This window comes from Cyprinus carpio, unplaced genomic scaffold (assembly GCF_018340385.1).
Source record: "Cyprinus carpio isolate SPL01 unplaced genomic scaffold, ASM1834038v1 S000006757, whole genome shotgun sequence".
NCBI classification, from domain to species: Eukaryota; Metazoa; Chordata; class Actinopteri; order Cypriniformes; family Cyprinidae; genus Cyprinus; species Cyprinus carpio.
This window is the reverse complement of record NW_024879354.1, coordinates 150,276-172,424: the sequence shown is the minus strand read 5'-3', so window position 1 is coordinate 172,424 and position 22,149 is coordinate 150,276. Positions and strand designations below refer to the sequence as shown.

The window sequence follows — 22,149 nt, the reverse complement described above, 5'->3', positions numbered from 1 at the left end:
AGGTCATTTGTAACTCTAAGGAGGCCAAGTATCCAGTACTATGCATACGGTGTCTAAAATCCTGACTGGAAATCCTCACAGAGGCTATTTTTCTCCTAAGAAGGAATATACTTGTGAGGATACTACCTTTTCTAGGTATCTCTGGGACAGACAAGGGAGATACGAGATCAGCGTCAAGGTAATTAACTCGTTCGATTGTGGTCAAGTGGTGTGGTTTTTTGACGAAGAGGGCTTAAATCACAAGCCAGTTTGAGTGAGGTTTGGGGACAGATCGTAACTAAAAATGAGGAAATACTAATCGGTCGCAACCGAGGTACTTACTGAACGTGAAATCTGGGTATATGGTTACGACCTATAATCATATGAGGCTTCCATTTTTCCATAAATGAATTGAAGAAATCAAATCCATTTGTTCTAGGCTACTGTGTAAGGTTAGGCTGCTTGTATTCGCCATCTGCTACTAAATACATTTTCCAGTTTGCACACATTATTTTTCGTTTTGATAAATGTGAGTGAAATTGCCTCCACACTGTGGAGCCCGGGGGGGTTTGCCGGGACATTGTTGATCTGGTATCAGCCGGTGTTGAGGGGTGAGTGATGATCTGAGCGGCAGGTGTTTCCATCGATTGACCGCACTTCTGTTTTTGTTTGGTTCGTTTCAGCGAGCAGAGCATCTGTCAGGCCCGCGCCTCCGTCATGAGTCTACGACGACACCCAGCAAAAAATGGGTGCCAAAAAAAAAAAAAAAAAAAAAGATCAAACCGGGTCAGCAGGGCTTCAGTCGAATCAACATTACCACAACACGAGCAGCAACACCTTCCGGCGTGGTGGGAGTCAAACTGCAGGACCAGCCGGTGCGTCCTGCTCATCTAACACTAACTAACCAGATCACTCACCACAAATCACCAGGGATAGATGCATAAACAGCCATTATAACCAAGAGGTAATCAGTCTTACTTTTCTGACTCAAATTGGGCTAATTCTGTCTTTTTGTTGCAGCTTTTGAGAAGTGACACCACGTGACCAGTCTTTAAGAAAAACAATTTTTGATTTTTTTGAGGATAACTTTTGTTAATCATGCAAAATTTGTATCTGTTATGAAACTAACTACAGAAATTATTTCAGTTCAACTTTTGCTCTCATCTGAACACAAAAGAAAGATATTTTTTTAAATAATAAAAAATTCTAAATGCTTCTAATAAAAATCTACTATTTTTTAAAGTATGAAAAAAATCGTCCAGTATGTGGCAATGATGCAAAACCGTTTGTTTTTTCATGCATGCTTTGTTTTGCTACTGTATTATGTCTCTTCTTTCAGACTAGTAGAGACAAATCATCCAAAATACACATTGCACTGTTACTGTTTGGCATCTGTAGAGATTTCAAAGCTTTAAAGACTTTTTTCCTCTTTTACATTCACCAAACTTTAAAGAGTTTATTCCCCTCTATGTTCTGAAGGTGTTGTATATTTCATTCATACTGATTTATACAATATTTCACTCTTAAAAACATAAAGATAGAAGTGATAAAAAGAGATATCCACAATCCCTTCCGGAATAACCTTTAACTCTGATATGACAACAAATTTCAGACAAGGATTTTCAACATCTGAAACCTTTATTCTTATTGTGTTCAGATTTTTGTTATGGATAAGTTTATAGAACTTATGCACATCTTGGTTTTTCCATCAGGTGTGTTTTATGCAATATCCCAAAATGCTCACAAAAATAGGTGGATTGAAACATAGCTTGATTATCACTATAGTCAGAGTGATTACTGAAGAGCCTGAGCCCACTCTGACCTCTGACCCATGACCTCAGGTGGTCATCAACTACTCCATCGTGAAGGGTCTGAAGTAAACCAGGCCACACCCACCTCCACCAGTGGCGTGACGCGCGGCAGGTGTACGGACTCATACTTCGCCAGTAAAGAGGAGGAGCCACTACCTTCTTCTCCAACGCCATGCTGTTCGCCCTCAACGTGCCTCACGCGCCAGGACGCAGGTACCACTCACTAATGACTACAGTTAAGATAAAGCGTCCTGAAGAGGAAATCCTCACCGTACTCTTACATAAGAAGTGACCTGTCACACACACACACACACACACACACACACTCACACACACAGAAAGGCGAGCCGGTTCGCTGCTGTTGTCAGGCAGGTGTGTGTTACTGCATCAGAAACCGGAGCCGCGGGCAGCAGGTAGAGTACAGCGTGAGTGATGATGATGCGGCTCAGGTGAGCAATGATCACAGACGTGGATCTGCCAGTGTTATGCCGTCTGTTCACAGCCACTTCATCCTCTTCAGCATGTCCTGTAGGTAAACTCGCTCCTGTCTCTGTCTCTGTCTCCCTCTCTGTTTCTGTCTCCCTCTCTGTCTCCGTCTCCCTCTTTCTCTGTCTCCCTCTCTGTCTTTGTCTCCCTCTCCCTCTCTGTCTCCCTCTCTGTCTCTGTCTCCCTCTCTGTCTTTGTCTCCCTCTCCCTCTCTGTCTCCCACTCTGTTTCTGTTCGAACTCTCTGTCTCCGTCTCCCTCCTCTGTTTCTGTCTCTGTCTCTGTCTCCTCTCTGTTTCTGTCTCCCCTCTCTCTTTCTGTCTCCCTTCTTTTTCTTTTCTCTTCTCTGTCTTCTCTTGTTTTCTTTTCTTTCTCTGTTCCTCTCTGTCTCTGTCTCCCCTCTCTGTTTTGTCTCTGTCTCTGTCTCCCTCTTGTCTTTGTCCTCCCTCTCCCTCTCTGCTCCCTCTTGTCTCTGTCTCTTTCTCCTTCTTTTCCCTCTCACCTTCTCTGTCTCCCAAGTCTGTTCCTGTCTCCCCTCTTGTCTCAGTCCCCTCTCTGTTTTTGGCTCTGTCTCTGTTCTTTTTTTTCTTGTCTCCCTCGTCTGTCTCTGTCTCCCCTTCTGTTTTTCTTTTTCTCTGTTTTTTTTCTCCCCCTCTTTTTTTTCTTTTTTTTTCTGTCTCTGTCTTTTTTCTTGTTTTCGTCTCCCTCTTTCTTTCCTGTTCTTTCCTCTCTTTCTTTTCTTTTTTTGTTTTTCTTTGTTTCTGGTCTCCCTCTCGTTTTCTTGTTCCCCTTTTTTCTTTTTTCCTCTTTTTCTGTTCTTTCTGTCTTTTCTCTTCTTTTTTCTCCCTCATCTTTTTCTTCTCCCTCTCTTTTTTCCTTCTTTTTTTTCTTCTGTCTCTTTCTTGTTTTTTCTTCTTCTTTCTTTTCTTGTCTCTTTTCTTTTTCTCTGTTTCTGTCTCTTTTCCTTTCTGTTTCGTCTTCTTTTTTTCTCTGTCTCTTCCCTTTTGTTTCTTTCTCCTCCATCTTTTCTTTTTTCCCTCTCTCTTTTTTTTTTCTTCTTTTGTTTCTTTCTTTTCTCCTTCTTCCCGTCTCTTTTTCCTTCTCTTTCTTCTTCTCTTCTTTTTTTCCTTTTTCTTCCCTCTCTGTCCTCCTTCTCTTTTTTTCTCCTCTTTCTCCCTTCTTTTTGTCCTTTCTTTTCTCCTTTTTTCTTTTCTCCCTTTTTTTCTTTTCTCCTTCTTCTTCTTGTTTCTTTCTGTTTTTTCTTCTTTCTCTTTCTGTTCGGTCTTCTCGTTTCTCCCTCTTTTTCTTTTCTCTGTCTCCTTTTTTTTTCTTTTTCTTTTCTTCTCCCCTCTTTTTCTTTTTTCCTTCTCCGTCTCCCCTCTCTTTCTTTTCTTTTCTGTCTCTCTCTCTTCCCTCTCGTTTCTTTTTTTGTCTTTTCTCTTTTTTCCTCTCGCCTTCTCGTTCTTTTTCTTTTCCTCTCTGTTTCTTCTCCCTTCTTTTCTGTTCCTTTTTTCGTCTCTTCTCTGTTTCTGTCTCCCTCCTTTTCTGTCTTCCCTCTCTCTGTTTCCCTCTTTTCTCCTTTTTCTCTCTCTGTTTCTGTCTCCCTCTCTGTCTCCTTCTCTGTTTCTGTCTCCCTCTCTGTCTCCCCCTCTGTCTCCCTCTCTGTCTCCCTCTCCGTCTCCCTCTCTGTCTCCTTCTCTGTTTCTGTCTCCCTCTCTGTCTCCTTCTCTGTTTCTGTCTCCCTCTCTGTCTCCCTCTCTGTCTCCCTCTCCGTCTCCCTCTCTGTCTCCTTCTCTGTTTCTGTCTCTGTCTCCGTCTCCCTCTCTGTTCCTGTCTCCCTCTCTGTCTCTGTCTCCCTCTCCGTCTCTGTTTCTGTCTCCCTCTCTGTCTCTGTCTCCCTCTCTGTCTCCCTCTCTGTCTCTGCTGGGGATTGAGTGCTGCTGGCGTTCTTCTTTATCTTCTGTTTCCAGGGTCCGTGTGTTTTGTCATCTATGGAGGATTGTACTGCATATGTTAGTTTGTGGTTGAGACAAATACATTCTCCTTCTACTTTTATTATCCTAAGATGCATTGCATCACATACATGACAAAACTACAGAAGATTCAAAAACAAACTTTCTCTGTAATGAACGTGCATCGTGTTCAGTTTTGGGTATAATTTATTGAAGCATTGCATTTCATTTTTAATGTTCAGTTGATTTGTGTCATGAAAAGATAATCGGACTGCAACATCTTAAACTAGTGCTGTGCAAAAGTAAACGATTTTATGCTCAGTATTTTCGTCCAGATATTGGCGCGCCAGTCAAAAACTATCTAAACATCTTAGATTATAGCTGCTTTTATTTTAGATGCAAATTACATAAGATTTCTATGAGAATTACAGAATATTCTATTTGAATTCGTTCAATTTAAAAGTAAAACACTTCCAAGTTTCCTATAGACTTATATTTCATGCGCATTCTGTGTGTCAAACTCTTGGCTGAGATGTCGGCTCATTATTTTTGTGACATGTTTCAGAAAATTGTTCATGGAGACCGAGACGCCAGAAAGTGCAACCTTTGTAAGTTGTTTCTTATTTTTTACAAAAGCACAATGTTGTGTTGTTATTGTCATGTGTACACACAATAAAAGTCGACCCCTTTACAGAATTCGCAAATGTGATTTTAGTCGGTTATCTGTGTCTTAGGATTATAGGGGGCTTTTCTCTCTGTTATCAGGAATAACCTTGCAAGTGAACGCAAACGGTGCGCCGGAGAGGGTAAGAGGTATGGCCTTTCTCGATCGAATTACCGATCTAGATTTAGATTTCAAGTTCAATAGTGAGATTTAAACTGTTGAAATTCTTAACAGTACGTAACGCAAGTACGTGTACTTTCAGGGTTCAAAACTAGTCAGAGGCATTATAGTTAACAGTACAAGTCAAAATTCAGCTTCTATTTCTAAAGCGCTTTACATATCGTACAGATTGCTGTCAGAGCAGCTTTGCAGTGTTAAGACTGGAAAATAAATGATTCCGTGATGGTGTAGAGATCAATTCAGAGTTCAGTATTAATTCAGTTTTGTTCAGTAACTGAATGCAAAGATGCAAAGATGTAAAGGTTTTTTGCTTGAATCTCTGTTAAACTGTAATTTATTTCTGTGATGTCCAGCTGTATTTTCCATGCCAATCATTACTCCAGTCTTCAGTGTCACATGATCTTCAGAAATCACTTCTAATATGATGATTTGCTTTGCTCATAGAAACATTAATTATAATATTACTATCAATATTTAAAGCAGTTGAGTAAAAACTTTTTCTGGATTCCCAGAGTTGATGAATTAGAAAGATCCAAAGATCTGCATTTATCTGAAATAAAAGAAAAAGCTTTTGTAACATTATACACTATATCATTCAAAAGCTTGGAGTCAGTGTAATATTTTTTTGGGGAAAGAATGATATAGAAATATATTTTTATTTTAGCGAGGATGCTTTAAATTGATCAAAATGAATGATAAAGACATTTTTAATGTTACAAAGAAATTATATTTATTTCAGTTAAATGCTGTTCCTCTGAACTTTCATCAAAGAAACTTGAAAAAATTCTAAGTTTTCAACCTAATAATAATAATACATCAGAATGTTTCTTGAGCCAGCAAATCAGCAAATTATTATGTTGATTTCTGAAGATCATGTGACACTGAAGACTGGAGTAATGATGCTGAAAATACAGCTGCGCATCACAGAAATACATTACACTTTAACAGATATTAAAGCAAAGAGTTCTCTTAAACAGTAAAAATATTTCAGAATTTTACTGTTTTTTTGTTTGTATTTTAAATCAAATAAAATGTCAGGCTTGGTGAGCAGAAGGAAATTCTTTAAACAACATTAAAATAGCTTACTGTTCAAAACGTCTTTTGACTGCTAGGGTAGCTATATAATGCAAGGTTTCAACATTTACAAAGATGTTTAGTGGATTTTTGAACCCCAATAATACATGAGTTGCATGAATACTCACACAGACACACAACTCACACACACATTCTCTCTCTCTGTCTCACACACACACACACACACACACACACACACACACACACACACACAGAGAGACACTGAATCTGTGACACACATGATGCTGCTGTCATGTTTCTCAAACTGTTCATGGTCTCTTTCAGGTCCAGCTGTTCAACGTCAAGTCCAGAACGGGCCGAGTTCAGAAGAACTGGAGGTCCAGAGACGGTGAGCTACACACACACACACACACACACACACACACACACACACACACACACACACAACACACACCACACACACACACAACAGCACAGAGACACACACACACACACAGACGACACACACACACACCACACAACACACACCCACACAGAGACACACCACACACACCAACACACACACACACACACAGGCTCTCTCTCTCTATCTCCACACACACACAAACACACACCTCTCTCGCTCGCTCACACCACGACCCACACACAACACACACACACACACAGAAACACGCTCACACACACACACACACACACACACACACTCTCTCTCTCTCTCACACACACACACACACACACACCACTCTCTCTCTCTCACACAAATGAACCACACACACACACACACACACAGCTGTGATATCTCACTATAAATGAACCGTACTGTATAAATCACTTAACCACACGAGTCTTTAACTAGATCCCAATGAAAGAGCAGGGTTTGTTCAGAGCAGGGGTATCGTTACCAGACGGATCTCACTGATATATGGACACGCGTCTTGTCAATGTTGAACACAGTTGTGCTGCTCAAATTTTTGTGGAAACTGTGATGCATTTAACAGACAAATAGAAAGTTCAAAAGAACAGAATTTATTTGAAATAGAATCTTTTGAAACATATTTTTTTTTTACTTTTTTGGGGTTTATGTTTCGTAAACACTTTTGTACTGTCACTTTAGATCAATTTAATGCATCACAGAAGAATAGAAGTGTTAATTTCCACTGAATGATGGATGCAGCGCAGCTGTTTTTGCTCTGGTCAGTGAAACCCACACACAGTCGCCCTCTGCTGGTCACAGGAAGCAGCAGATGTTCTTATTTCCATCCCATCATGCATCTGGAATAGCATTCACATATACTCTCACTGTGCCTCCCTCATGCTTCCTGCGGCGCAACTACTCAAGACATGATGATCGCTTCTCATCATATCGCTGTCAGACTCATTATTAGATCCGATATGAAACAACGGTGCACCCAGTGTTCCCAAAAAAATAACATTAATACTTCTATCCTCAAGGATGCATTAAAGTTTGAGCTCAAACACGTGACATTTTCTAATGTTTTTATGCAGAAGATTTCCATTTTTAAATAAAATACTGTTCTTTTGAACTTTCTGTGAATCCCTGATAAAATGAAAAAACAGTGCATTTACGTTGTCCACAAAAATATGAATGTTCATCAACATTGATAATAATCAGAAAATGTTTCTTGAGCAGCAAGATCATCTATTAAGAATGATTTCTGAACGATCATGTGACACTGAAGACTGGAGTAATGATGCTGAAAATACAGCTGCGCATCACAGAAATAAATTACACTTTAACAGAGATTCACACAGAAAAACAGCTGTTTTTAAATTATAAAAATATTTCAGATTTTTACTGTATTATTAAATCAAATAAATGCAGCCTTGCTGAGCAAGAAGAGACTGTTTCAGAAACATCAAACCTCTTGACCGTAAGTGTAAGTGAGGTCTGTGTGCACGTGCATGATGGGTATGTCAGTGTGTGTTTAAGGCTCCCGCAGGCAAATGGAAATACAGCAGCAGCAGCAGATGCAGGCGCAAAATCGAGCGGGAGAGACGATCGCTCGCCAACGCAGTCACTGACACTGATCGATCTGGAATCATGACACCCCCCCAACTGTGGTCTTCTTAGAGCTCCGCTTGACTGTGAAGCGCTGCAGGAATGAGAGATTTCTGTGTGTTTTCCCAGGTTTCCCCGTTTTCAGGGTTCACCTGCGGTGCTGTCCTGTAGCTCCTCCCATTGTGGCTCCGCCCTCCGCTGACGATGGGTCGGTCCCTGTCCCCCTCCCCCACCCGGGCCGCGCCCCCTTCCGCCGGAGCTCCGCCCCCTCTCCCCACCTCCTCTGCCTGTAGGTGGGTACGGGGGTCACGCCCAGGACGATAGCCACGCCCCCACGGGTCTCGCACCGCCATGGGATCGCCGGAGCCAAACTGCGCCGGTGTTGCAACGGGTGCGACATCATCGTCATCACAGCACACTCACAACATGACAAAAGATTATCTGAAGCAAAAACCGTGTTTGAAAATCAGGCAAAGTCAGTTTGAACATTTGTGAAAACCTTGGTACAACCAATATATTGTAGGTTTTATTACAAAATATTCATATAATATACAAACACTGAAAGAATCTAAGAGGGACATTCTTAAAACGCCTTTAACGTGGGCTGATTTCATCTGAACATATTTTAACATATTTTACTGAACATAATATCATCTCATCTAATAAAACAACACTTCTATTCTATGAGAGCACATCTCATCTTATTTTTACATAACATACTTTACTTTTAAAAAATCCCCTTTAGATTGTATTTTATATAAAAAAAAAATGTTCAGTGAAAATGTCATTTCTACTCCACAAAAACCTCCATGGAACCACGAAGGGTTCATTATAGTGAAAAAAGTTTCTTCAGATGATGAAAATGTAAAAAAGAAATATCAATTCTTTTAAGAACCGATCACCAGAAGGTTCAGATTTTAAAAGATGGCTCTTCCTTGCTTTCAAAAAACACCATTTCTCACATCGTCTCACATGAGAAATGCACACTTAAAAACTTCCCAGAGAGGCCAATAATGTTAATGACGAACCGCAAAACCGAGAGAGTGGGACGATCAGAGCGTGTGTTTGTGTTGATGTTTGTCTGCAGCCGGAGGAAAACTCTGCGTCCGGAGCCAAAAGTGAAGCGAACCGGAGACAGCGGCGGCGGAGCGGAGGCCTGATGGAGGAGATGAACGCTGCTGCTCGCTCGCAGGTCAGACACCACCTGGCAGCGCCGATAGATAGTGACATTGACACCCCTTCTGGAAGTGCCTTTTTCGCCATTCAACAACAAAAAAAAAAAAAACAGTAATTGGACTTTTTATTTCAGTTTTTTTTCTTGCAATTGCGAGTATTTCGTCAGTCAGACTTGTGAGTTATAAACCTGATGATGGGTTGATGATGAAGACTTTAGCCTGGAGTAGGTTCAGCCTCCGCCTGTGAGACACCACACATAATACACACTGCAGAATCAATACAGACGATTTAAACACACACTTCTGAAGCACAGACGGAAAGCAGCGGATGAGAACGAAGGACGCAGAGAGCCCGAGCGTGAGTACAGAGCTGATGAGATCTAGCAGGATAATCCTGCTCCAGTCTACATCGTATCTTTTTATTTAGTTTATTTATATACCACATCTCATACACAATGCTAATCAAAGTGCTTTACAAAAAAATAATCCTAAGTAAATAATCACAACAATAAAAAACAAGTAATTACATTTTATAAAATGATGATTTAAGATTACTTAAAACGGTTAATTAATATATATTTTTATTTCACAGGCACAATTGTAATTTACAACAGTAATATACTTATATTTTCATTCTAGAGTTAAAACAGTAATACATTTATTTCATTACTAAGTATAGTTCAAATGCCTATGAACATTTACTGAGCGTAACTCGAGACTTACTGATATAAAAAATGATAATTCAACTTTACTTGGCATTTCCTTGTGCACAATGCACTTTTCCTAAGTATTAAGTCTGAAATGTGTTTTAATGTCACTTTTGATGAGGAGTGTATGATCTTCTGAATAATATCAGGACTTTAAATGCTAAATATTTAAAGTGTACCGGAAGTATACTCGCATAGTTCCACTTCAGCACAATCTAATAATACTTCAGCAACTACTTCCGCACAATTAAAAAAAAAACACAATAACATTTAGAATACTGAAAAGTACAATTGCAGGACATTGTATTCGCACATAAATATTGTAAATTGTAGCATTTAAATTGAAGTAATATTATTCTGAGGAGGGTTTAGGTGCACTTTTCTTTGAGTCAGTGTTTGTGTGAAAGGCTGTTGTTTTCTGGAGAATGATTGTGATTGTTTTCAGGAGGATCCGCGACTCGGGGGACAGAACGCTGCAGGTTACCCTCTCATCTGAATGAGAAGCAGTGAGCGCGGGTGAGTGTTTCTCAGGTGAACGAGGAGTAAGCTCAGGTGTGCTGTTGGTCCTTCTCGCAGATGCAGTTGAAGAAGCCGTGGGACCGAGCCAATTCAGCCGAGAAGAGAGCCGCGCTGGTGTCCAGGTCAGATGAAAAACAACAAACAACACACACTCTGCTTGGGCAGTTTCTGAGAGAAAAAATTGTGATTAGCTTTTTTGAATTTTTAATCCTGTGGCAGAGAAAACAAGCTTTCATAAAAGATACTGATAGTCTGACTCGTCAAGCGCTGGAACACTCTTGACGAGCGCTGTGTGAGAGTGAGACGCGCGATCATGTGATTAATGCAGGATTGTGTGTGTGTTCAGGGTTCGAGCCGGCGGGCCACCATCAGGGACTCAGACCCCTTAGACTTCGGACAGAATGAAAACAGGTAAAGATGACCATCAGAACCATACTAGTACAGGGTTTATATACATATCTGTGTCCCTGCAGCACAGAAACGCAGTCATCATTAGCACAGTTATATTTGTACAATAGACAACAATAACATTGTATGAGTCACAATTATACATTTCTCTTTTATGACAAAAAATCATTAGGCTATTAAGATTATGTTCATGAAGGATATTTAGGTAAATCTCTCCTACCGTAAATATATCAAAACTTAATTTTTGATTAGTAATATGCATTGCTAAGAAACTTCATTTGGACAACTTTAAAGATGATTTTCTCAATATTTAGATTTTTTTTTGCTCCCTCAGATTCCAGATTTTCAATAGTTGTATCTCAGACAAATACTGTCCTCCTACCAAAACCACACATCAATGGAGAGATTATTTATTCAAGCTTAAGATGATGTATAACATCTCAATTTAAAAACTGACCCTTATGACTGCTTCTGTGCTCCCAGGGTCCACATACATACTTATATATATATAGTTTAAATAAAAAAATATAAAATATAATCTAAACTAAATGACAATGGAAAATGTTGCCTTGGCAAATAGCTGAAATATATTTTATTCTATAATTATATTTAAATTTGATGTTTTTTTTACCATACTGTTAATTTTAGTTAGAGTTTTGTTGACTATAATAACTCCTGTGTTTTAATTGACAGGAAATCCTGGAAGAAGTGGTTCGTGAACTGCACAAGGTGAAGGATGAGATCATTGATGGTATGTTGTGCTGCTTTACTCTCCTGTCGCTCAAACTGCCACGCTAAGCTCTTGGGTCCGATTCCCAGGGAGCGTGAGAAAAATGGACACAAAGTTACATGTGCGTATAAAATCTTTAGATACAAGCGTCAGCCAAAAGCATAGCTGTAAACACTCGTGTGTCAGTGTTGTTTGTGCTGTATGGGGGTTTCAGACTCTCATGACTGTGTTGTGCTTTATTTCCAGCCATTAGACATGAGCTCAGCAGAATCAGCAGCACATAGTGTGGCATCATCTCCTCGAGAGCCCAAGCCCTGCAGACCCTGCTGTAGCCTCCAGAGCCGGACATTACGGCCGCAGTAAAGCACACGGACCCACGCCGTCCTCGTTTAACACGTCTGCAACGTCCCTGAGCAAGCGCGGACACTCTTCCTGCTGGACCTGATCTCAGTGGCAGTCTTTTCAGAGTCTTCTGCAGAAACTGAAGAAAACAGAACAAACATCTGGAGTCCTTTACTTTGTATGCATCACCATTATTGTTATTATTATTATTATTATTATAGGTGTAGTAGTCTTTTCATGTAAGCTAGAGTAGACCATAGGAATTAATAATAATAATAATAATAATAATAATAATAATAATAATGATGATATCATTGCACATCCCCTTCGATATTTTTACTGTTTTAATGTTCCTTAAGATCATCATAAGCACACTTCTCATTACCTCGGTTTTTTTTGTAAGAGTTTGTTTTTATCCTTTTTGCCATAATGATGTATGAAATCACTGAAGGAGGGTTTTTAAAAGCGGTTGAGGATGCGTATGAGTTTATTATCTGACAGGACAAACATCACACACCAGAGTATTTGTGATCATGTGTTAATAAAATGTTTATTGGCTGCGAGGATATGGGAAGTATTGTTCTGTTTATGATTTCTTTTTGACCAAGTGCTTCCTGGTTTGAAAAAAATTGATAATAAAAGATATACATGACGTGAAATAAAGTGTGAAGGGTGTGTTTAGAAATCAGATTGGGTCAGGGACACACGATTCAGAGATGACACAGAAACACAGCCGTCTCTGTTTACAGAAGAAAACCCACAGACTAACATATTATCCATCATAAAATACATTTTAATAACAAGTCTTTAATATTTGAACATTATTAATTAATATTAATACACAGTGTAACTCTGGATTTTAAAATAATTACATAAAATAATAATGTGTTAATTATAGGAGTTTCTGGTGACAGTTATATTCAGTTTAGAGTGATAATTATATTTATTTTTAAAATATTCAAACAAGCTAACCATTTTATTATAAAGTGTATAATACTTATAATATTTTTATTTAAATTATTATTAAATAAATAAATCTAAGCACAATTAACACACAAAAAAAACAACAACGTATTATACATACACGTAATACATCAAGAATAATAGTGATATATATTTTCAGTTTAGAATAAAAATTAACATAACTAAATCATGAATGAAGTTACATATTTGTGTATTTTTAATTCAGAGAAAATAAAAAATAATTACCCTACATATATTAAGAACCAAATAACACAATGATATATTTCAGTAAAGTGCCATTTAATCTCAATTTGGAAATTTAAAAATATCACACGAGGAAATAACTACAAACGTAAAAAAAAAAAAATCAGAATTATTATAAAGTCAAAAAAACATCAATAAACAGTGAAATTTGGATTTTAAAATAATAATTGTAATATTAATAAATTGAAAAATAAAACCAACCGCATACGAAACAAAACACTACTATAATAAATGTGTATTTTAAGAAATTAGAATAAAGTATGCTCAAATAATAAGCTTTTCTACACGTTTGTTCTGTGGCCATCTAGTGCTCATAAACATGAATAACGCGCCGTCGCTGAGGCGCGCTGCGTATGACGTCATAGATCACGTGCTTTTGGTTTGTTCGACGCAAGCTTCGGGTGTTGTACGTCACTGTTAACCCTGCGCTACGAATTGTACGAGGGGAAGCTCGCCAGAACACACGTGCCTTTTACCCCAGAACGCGAAACTGTACAGATTTAGAGCAGCAATCGGGCGGGTTTTGTCGTGGAAACCTGGCAACCCTGGAGTGGAGAGTTATTTGTATTATCGGATTATCGCGTGTGTGAGAGAGAGAGCGTCGCGAGCGAGCGTTGAACGCCACAGACAGCGGAGGTGAGCGAGGCGGACTCGGCGAACATGGCATCCGGCGAGACGCTGTACAGCGAGGCGGACGGCTCGGAGATGCCCGCGGAGATCGTGGAGCTGCACGAGGATCGAGGGTGGAGAGACCATCGAGACCACGGTGATCGGCGGCGACGAAGACGACGACGAGCAGCAGCCCATGATCGCGCTGCAGCCGCTGGTCCACAGACGACCCGAGCCAGCTCCACCAGCACCAGGAGGTGATCCTGGTCCCAGACCCGCGAAGAGGTGGTCGGCGGAGACGAGTCGGAGCTCCGCGGGGACCAGACGGCTTTGAGGAGCGGATCCTCATCCCGGTGCCCGCCGAGGAGCACTACATCGGGCAGACGCTGCTGACAGTCGCGGGCAAGAGCTCCGCGGGGCGGCTGGGGAAGAGAGCGGCGTCGGGGGGCAAGAAAGCGGGCAAGAAGAGCTACCTGAGCGCGGCGGAGGCCTGCGGGAGGAAATGGGAGCAGAAGCAGGTGCAGATCAAGACTCTGGAGGGCGAGTTTCTCCGTCACGATGTGGGCTTCGGGTGAGTCTGGTTTCCCGCGGAGCGCCTCGGCAGGCAGGGGCGTTGGTCCGCTCCGCGCTCGGTCCTCTCTGCGGCTCTTCGCACCGTGGTTATGTTTTTGGAACGGAGGCCATGTTTTGGGCTGTCTGTGGGGCGCCGCCATGTTCCCGAGTCCAGTATGGCGGCCCTGGAAAGATTGGCGACGGCGCCTGGCGGATTTTGGAGATGGCGCGAGAGCGCTGCGGCTGCCGCGTGTAGGCCGCGAGGCGAGAGCGGGACCGTTAAAAAACCGTTATAAACGCGGATTTTGAATTTCGCCTTCCAGCGGGAAGCGATCGCGCGCCACTTTGGATTTAAATATCCGTCAAGGTGTGGACGCTTGTTTATATTATTTGAGCGTTTGGAACTGTTGTTGTCTATTAAAGCGTTGCACCGTGTCCTAATTACACGCGACGCGATAGTGTACCTCAGATGTTAAAAATAAATTAAAACAAACATGTTAAAACTGCGGACCAACAAGATACTATCAGGCACTCAGTATGTACATTTATGTTAAGTGTTTAATATTTATAAATTGGATCATAAACGCATATATGTTGTGCGCTTCCAGAGAGCCCGCCCACACACGCTTCTGATTGGCTGCGATATTTGATTGCTGCTGTGTGGGACAGCTGAGTGAGGACATGGTGATAGTTCACCCAAAGATTAAAATCCTGTCATTAATTACTCGCCCCTCATGGAACATATGAGGGTGAGTAATTAACACTCGTTTGAACGCGTGGTGTGTGTGTTTCAGATGACAAGAAGGACATCGATCACGAGACGGTGGTGGAGGAGCAGATCATCGGGGACGACTCTCTGGATTTTTTCCCGAGTACATGACGGTAAAGAAGCTCCCGCCCGGTGGAATCCCGGGAAATCGATCTGTCGGACCCCAAGCAGCTGGCGGAGTTCGCCAGGTCAGAGACGCTCACCTTTACGGTTACTGCCCCATTACCCCTAAACCCAGGAGGTGTGTTACTTCAGGCTCAGATATCAAACAAAGTTCTTCAGATTTAATTTCAAATCTCATACATGCCCCTGGAGCACAAAACCAGTCATGAGGGTCAGATTTTCAAAATTGAGATTTAAAGATCATCAAAATCAAAAAAAAACACCTCCACATTTGTATATGTTTTTTAAGTGTACAAAATATTTCTCAGATACAAAAATTTGAAAATCTGGAATCTGAGGGAGCAAAAAAATCTAAATAGTTGAGAAAATCATCTTTAAAGTAGATTGTTCAGATGAAGTTCTTAGCAATGCATATTACTAATCATAATTAAAGTTTTGATATATTTACGGTAGGAAATTTACTAAATATCTTCATGGACGCATGATTCTTTTACTTAATTTCCTAATGATTTTTGTCATAAAAGGAAATGTATAATTTTGATTTGAAAAGGGCAGGAAAAAATGTTTTGTTGAAAGGCGGTTTGAACTTGGTTGATCGCGTCAGAAAGACTACGCTATGCACTTTTAGCATCGACGCCACTGGAGCGGATGTACTGAATCATAAAACACAGAATCCATAAGAAATCTAATGGAATTTAAAGAAATGTAAAATGCTTGAGACATCATTAATGTTTATTAATGGCAAGATATCAAATCATAAATCGTATTGAAGAGTGGTCGAAGATATGAAGTCTTTTGTTTTCCCTGAGGAACTGAACTAAAATGAAGCTAGCTCACGATTAAAACAAGAACAGATATCAGTCTGTAGGGAATGAGGTCCTGATTGCTCTGAAATGAAGGGGGATTTTTCCCCCTGCAGAACAAAGACAACACTCACTGTATTTACAGTGTGGATCAGAAGATTCTTCCATATCAGTGTTTGTTTGGAGCAGAGATATTCAGGATGGGTTTTATTAATAGCTAATAGATATTTACATTTAGAGATCATGTTGACATTGTTAATTCGATTTATTTCTATTATATTATGTATTTTGCAGCAAAAATTGTTAAAGTAGATGTTTTAAGGCTGCTGAAATCCTTTTTTTGTTTGTTTTAATGTTTAAATTTAATGTTAGTAATAAAAAGCATGCCAAATTAATTGAAATTATGAAACTTATACAATTTAACAACAAATTATTAAATGTTTAATTTAACAAAAGTTTTTTTTATTTCTTAAATTTAAGTTTTGTTTGATTGATTGTTTTTATTGTTTGCCTGGTCTGCATTTTGATGGTTTAATTTAAACCAAAAAGTAATCAAAAAGCATGTGTAATCACTAAAATCATAGGCAATTAAGATGTTCCCTAATGGTCCAACAACTATCTGATGTGATTGAATGAGTATATTTATGTCAGTGTGTTTCTGACTCTGTGTGTGTGTGTGTGTGTGTGCTTGTGTGTGTGCGCTTGTGTTTCTGACTCTGTGTGTGTGTGTGTGTGCGTGTGTGTGTGTGCTTGTGTGTGTGCGCTTGTGTGTGTGTGCGTGCGTGCGTGTGCGTGCGCTTGTGTGTGTGTGCGTGTGTGTGTGTGCTTGTGTGTGCGCGTATGCGTGCGTGAGTGTGTGTGTGTCTGTGTGCGTGTGTGTCTGTCTGTGTGTGTGTGTGTGTGTGCGCTTGTGTGTGTGTGCGTGCGTGCGTGTGTGTGTCTGTGTGTGTGTGTGCGTGCGTGTGTGTGTGTGCGTGCGTGTGTGTGTGTGCGTGCGTGTGTGTCTGTGTGCGTGTGTGTGTGTGTGTGTGTGAGTGTGTGTGTGTGTGTGGGGGATCATGTTAACTCCATGTTAGTTTCATTGAACTTGCTGTAAAACTATCTTCTGCTTGTGTTCCGTGTGTGCGTGTGTGTGTTTTTGAGTGTTCGTGTTCTGTGTGTGTGTGTGTTGAGTGTTCGTGTTCTGTGTGTGTGTGTGTGAGTGTGTGTGTGTGTGAGTGTGTGTGTTGAGCGCTGTGCTGCTCTGAGCAGATGTTGACTGTGTTAGTTGTTTTATTTCTCAGCCCCTTCAGTCACAGCGGAGCTGGTTTTGCTCGTAGTCCCGTCCGGTGAGTCTCAGACTGAATCTCACACCTGAGGGTGTGTTATTGGTCACTGCACAGTGTCTGGGCTCACGGGTGGAAGTCATCTGAATGTCCTCTGATACGCAGAGCATGCTGGGTAACTGATCTCTGATGTGCTTGTGTTGGTCTAGAATGAAGCCAAGGAAGATCAAGGAGGACGACGCGCCTCGGACGATCGCCTGCCCGCACAAAGTGAGTGTGTTCATCTGGCAGCGATGCTGACAAAAAACACCAGCTTTATGTCCTTGGATCTTATCGATAATAATAATTAGATGATATTTTGCTGAGTGTGTTATTGTGCTGGTACCAAATGAAATCAGTATCAACAAAATTCATCTTTTGCAGTGCAGAGGACACAGAAGATGTGTTTTTTGTTACACTCTGTTTAGAGCCAGACATGAATGCTTTTAATCTGAAGCGCTCCGCTCACACGCTTCTGTGTGTCTCTGACAGGGCTGCAGTAAGATGTTCAGGGATAATTCAGCCATGAGGAAGCACCTGCACACTCACGGCCCGCGGGTCCACGTGTGTGCGCCGAGTGCGGGGAAAGCCTTCGTGGAGAGCTCCAAACTCAAGCGCCCATCAGCTGGTTCACACCGGAGAGAAAACCCTTCCAGGTACGACTCGTCCTCCCTGTTTAGGAGACTACACTGTGATGTACAGCCAGCAGCTGTGATTTCATCAACTGATATGTTAATATACCAGCCTACTGAAGTACTGAAATCTGTTTTGTACCTTTGTCATACACTGATAACCACCAAAAACAGGAAGTGATGAGTCACATGATGAACCAAAGCCTATCACAAGCAGCTTTTAAATATGAACATACGTTTATAGAAGTGCACCGTGCCGTTCACACAAACACTGAACACATCATCGTAACACACACGAAACTGAAATAACGCACTATACATTCATTTAACATACAACCCTAATGTACACAACTATGAGCAAAAGCTAAGAATAAACCGTTATTTCAATGAAAAAACATCAAATGTGAGATGTAATGCAGAGAATTCTGGGAGTGTTAATTTACGGTTATTCACTATAAATTATACATTATTTTTCATTTCCAAAAACAGTATGCTACAGTCAAATTAAATGTAATGTCCAATCCAGGCTTTTACTGGATATAGGTTTTACTGTAGTATTTTACAGTCTTTTAACTGTTAAAATCACGATCATAGAAATGTTCCTCAGACAGCTGAGCACTCATGAAATACATCAGATTTGGGGAAAAATTCCATTTTAGAATTCTGGTTAAATTTAATTTTAGTAATCAAAAAGCATGTCTAATTAATTGAAATCACAAAACATATCAAATTTAACAACAATTTATAAAGTTCAACAAAAAATTACATTTTTTTGTTGCATTTTAATGATTTAATTAAATTTTAAATGATCAAAATATAGTCGAATTATCTTTTATAAAGCTTCAACAATTGGAAAAAAATTTAATAATATTTTAACAAGGGCCATTTAATTCAGCTATTAAATTTTACTTGTTCAGAAATTTTTTTAATTTTTTTCTGGATTTGTGATTTAATATAAATTTATTATCAATGACAGATATACAACAAGGGCCATTTAATTCAGCTATTAAACTATAACCAAATAAATTTCACGTCTTTTTTTCAGATTTACTGTTAAATTTAAATACAGTAAAAATTATTGTGATATTCTTTTTTTTTTTTTTTTAAAAAAGCATAATAATAATATTATAATATTATTAATGTAATAATATTATTACTACTACTTTAAGTATATTCTACTGTACTATGGTTTAGAGCTGGGCGATTTTTTTTATTTTTTTTTATTTTCATTTTTTTATTTTTATCGATTAATTCGAATTTAATGTTTTGCCAAAATTATATTTTTTAAAAATAGAAAAAACACTTTTGAATATAAAAATAGATCATCATATTATTATAATTTTGTAGTTACATTTTCAATATAACTAATTAAAAAAAAAAAAAAATTGAGATTAGATCAAATATTCTGAAAAAATTGAGGTTTAATATTTTTGCCAAATTGCCCAGCTCTGATTATGGTAACAGGCTTCTCTAACCGTCCTTTTCTTCCTGAAGTAGAGCCACAGATGAATCTGTGCTGCTGTAGTGAGGATGTTTGTGGTGGATGGTGGTGTTAGTTTAGTGAGCGTCTCTAACCGTCCTGTGCTTCTCTCGTCTAGTGCACGTTCGAGGGCTGCGGGAAGCGCTTCTCTCTGGACTTTAACCTTCGGACACACGTGCGGATTCACACCGGGGGACCGGCCCTACGTTTGCCCGTTCGATGGCTGCAATAAAAAGTTTGCTCAGTCCACCAACCTGAAATCACACATCCTGACACACACGCCAAAGCCAAAAACAAACCAGTGACCTGCGTCCTCGCACTGCTCCAGTTATCTTACACGGACTCCACGGATGATGCTTTTTACCACAGAGACTACAAACCAGTCGCTTCATTCTTTTCCACTTTTACTTCGGTCTCTCCCGTCTTCATATAGCTTTTAATTTTCTATTTGTCCAAGTGTGCATATTGTACACTTATTTTGGGGGTAAGCTTGGTAGTGCGGCCTGTGATCATGACTAACGGCTGAGTGCTTCACAGACGGGTGATGATGGGACTTCCTGTGCGTTTGCTTCTGTCTCTGTTGTTTTGTACGGTTTGTGATGATAATCTGCAGGACGCTGCGGAGCGGCTGTGGATCTGATGTAGTCCTCTCTCGTGACACACTTTCAGTCGCACCACGGTAACCGCAGTGATTTTTCTTTGTTAGAATGTATCGTAAAGATCTAAACCATGAACTATCCTTTGTTAATATTTACACCTCACCTGTACTTCAGCAAAACTACTATTAAAGAGGAAACCTCTGTTTCTGCCTTCCTGGAATCATACTGACCTTCTGAACATTTGACAGACTTTTGTGTTATTTAAATACTATTATAGTGTTTATAAGTATTTATAACCTTTATATTTCAGTTTTTGTTTTAATTTAACTTTTAGTAATTCTGCCATTTATTGCCAAATATTTCGATACATTTTTTGATTTTAGTCATTCAACTTAAACATGTTTTAAATTAGTTGACAATTTATTTTAATCTAGCTTTATTTTTAATTGCAAAAATTTTTTAAAATTTTTATCATACTTTCTACTTTTCTTTTTTTGTAACAATTTTCAGTACAAAATCGCAAATAAAACAAACAAATAAATACAAATAAATTAAATAAAATAAAAAATAAATAAATAAAAAAAAAAAAAATTTAAATTTCATATACATATATATATATACTCCTATATATATACTCCGATGATTATTTTACAACAGTTATTTACAACTGGGTTTGGGGAATGTTTAACTAATCGATGTAGTGTTGAAGGAGTCAGTATTGGGTTTGTTTGAGATTCTCTACTTCTGTGTGAACTTGAGAACTCACGGTTCGTTCACTAAAAAACACCGACACAGCAGCTGACTCCGGCCGGGCTGGTAATGACTCGCTCGTCATCATCGAGGGCAGATCAGCTGCCTTAATGCTTTTTTAATGTTCGTCTGGTTCTCAGTGACAGTGTATGAAAGTGCTCTGGTCCTCCAGATACTGAGCTTTAATTAACTCTGATTAATCGTTTTTCATCATGAAGACTCAGCAGCTGCTTCACGTTCAGTGATACACACACACACAGCAGTAATGGTGTGTTTTCTGCAGTTACTGCATGTTTATAAACTTGTCATGATAACTAATAGACAGATAACAGAGCAGTTCATTCAGACAGGAACACGTTTCATCACTTTGAGAAAAGAAATAGATGTTCACAGATCTGTAGATGTTTGTATGATGAAGCTCTGGATCTGGAAGGTCAGATTCCTTGTCCTTCGATCAGACTGATGAATACAAGACATAAAATAACTTGCATCCCATTTTTTCAAGATTGAAACACTTGGGGCTATTTTTAAAACTCATTTTACTGCATTTTAAAGGAATAGTTCACCTAAAACATTTGCTGTAAATATCCTCACTCTCAGGTCATCTGAGATCAGGATGAATGTGTTTCTTCATCAGGTTTGTAGAAATGTAGCACTGCATCAGTGTCTCAGCAATGGATGCTCTGCAGTGAATGGGTGCCGTCAGAATGAGTCCAAACAGCTGATAAAAACATCACAATAATCCACAAGTAATCCACAGCACTCCCAGTCCATCAGTGAACATCTGGAGAAGACAAAAGATGAAACACATCCAGCATTAAGATGTTTTTAAACACAAATACATAGAGTCTATAAGTCCATAATAACCCTTCCTCCAGTGAAAAAGTGTTCTGGTGTGAATCAGGAGAGAAATCTGCACAGATCAAGCAGCGTTTTTAAACAGCTCTAAACAAATATGTGTCTGGATTTTGATGTGAGAGACAACAGCAGAATCACACAGGTTTTGTCTTCTCCAGAAGTTAACTGATGGACTTGAGTTTTTAGACATTAAAAACGTCTTGATGTATTGTTTTGCTTCTTCCAGATGTTAACTGATGGACTGGAGTGCTGTGGATTACTTGTGGATATATTGTGATGTTTTTATATCAGCTGTTTGGACTCTCATTCTGACGGCACCCATTCACTGTGAATGTGCAGTTGTTTGATATGCTGCTGAAGTCAGTGGAGCGTCTGCTTTGTGTTTGTTCAGATCAGGTGTGTGTTTCTCTGTCTCGGTGTGTTTGGGGACGATCGA

The 22,149-nt window shown here is 39.5% G+C and overlaps 2 pseudogenes; both read left to right on the top strand.

Moving 5' to 3' along the window:
- Positions 1 to 657: 657 nt before the first annotated feature.
- LOC122144761 lies at positions 658 to 10,765 on the top strand (annotated as a pseudogene).
- A 3,057-nt stretch (positions 10,766 to 13,822) lies between these two features.
- LOC122144765 lies at positions 13,823 to 20,277 on the top strand (annotated as a pseudogene).
- Positions 20,278 to 22,149: the final 1,872 nt, after the last annotated feature.